The sequence below is a fragment of the Lolium rigidum genome, chromosome 2, assembly GCF_022539505.1.
Source record: "Lolium rigidum isolate FL_2022 chromosome 2, APGP_CSIRO_Lrig_0.1, whole genome shotgun sequence".
Classification (NCBI taxonomy): domain Eukaryota; kingdom Viridiplantae; phylum Streptophyta; class Magnoliopsida; order Poales; family Poaceae; genus Lolium; species Lolium rigidum.
This window is the reverse complement of record NC_061509.1, coordinates 100,429,026-100,430,616: the sequence shown is the minus strand read 5'-3', so window position 1 is coordinate 100,430,616 and position 1,591 is coordinate 100,429,026.

Genomic DNA, 1,591 nt, shown 5'->3' with positions numbered 1-1,591 from the left:
CTTTATTGAGAAATTCTTTCTCAAGAAAGGTTCCGTTCTTAGCAACAAAGATTTTGCCTTCGGATCTCGTGATAGAAAGTGTACCCTATGGTTTCCTTAGGGTATCCTATGAAGACGCATTTCTCCGCTTTGGGTTCTAGCTTGTCCGGTTGTAACTTTTTTACATAGGCTTCGCAACCCCAAACTTTAAGGAACGACGCCTTAGGTTTCTTATTAAACCATAATTCATACGGTGTCGTTTCTACGGATTTTGATGGTGCTCTATTTAAAGTGAATGCGGTCGTCTCTAATGCATAACTCCAAAATGATAACGGCAAATCAGTAAGAGACATCATAGAACGAACCATATCTAAGAGAGTTCGATTACGACGTTCGGACACACCGTTTCGTTGTGGTGTTCCCGGCGGTGTCAATTGTGAAAGTATTCCGCATTTCTTTAAATGCATGCCAAACTCATAACTCAGATATTCACCTCCACGATCGCATCGTAGAAATTTGATCTTCTTGTTACGTTGATTTTCTACTTCACTTTGGAATTCCTTAAACTTCTCGAAAGTTTCGGATTTATGTTTCATGAAATAGATATACCCATATCTACTCAGATCATCTGTGAAGGTTAGAACATAACGATAACCACCGCGCGATGCTACACTCATTGGTCCGCACACATCGGTATGTATGATTTCCAATAAGTCAATCAGCTCGCTCCATCATTCCGTAAAATGGAGTCTTAGTCATTTTTCCCATTAGACATGCTTCACATCTATCAAGTGACTCAAAGTCAAGTGATTCAAGTAATCCATCGCAGATGGAGTTTCTTCATGCGTTTCACTCCAATATGACCAAGACGACAGTAGCCACATATAAGTAGAATTATCATTCAATTTAATTCGCTTAGCATCAATGTTATGTATATGCGTATCACTACTATCGAGATCTAATAGAAATAAGCCATTCTTTTCGTGTGCTCGACCATAAAAGATATTATTCATAAAAATAGAACAACCATTATTCTCAGCATTTGAATGAATAACCGTCTTGCATTAAACAAGATCCAGATATAATGTTCATGCTCAACGCAGTACATAATAACAATTATTTAGGCTTAAAACTAATCCCGAAGGTAGATGTAGAGGAAGTGTGCCGACCGCGATCACATTGACCTTGGATCCGTTTCCAACGCGCATCGTCACTTCATCTTTCGACAGCTTGTCGTTTATTCTTTAGTTCCCCGTTTCGAGTTACAAATATGAGCAACCGAACCAAGTATCAAATACCCAGGTACTAGAACGAGAACCAATGAAATGAACATCTATAACATGTATATCGTATATACCTTCTTTCTTCTTCTTGACAAGGCCGCTCTTTAGATCTCGCCAAATACTTGGAGCAATTACGCTTCCAGTTGTCCCTTCTCCTTGCAGTGAATAGCACTCAAGATCGTGCTTAGGGCCGTTCTTAGGTTTCATAGGAGGCGTGGCAGCTTTCTTGCCACCCTTCTTGAATTTTCCCTTAGACTTGCCCTCGTTTCTTGAAACCGGTGGTCTTGTTGACCATCAACACTTGGTGCTCTTTCTTGATCTCAATCTCA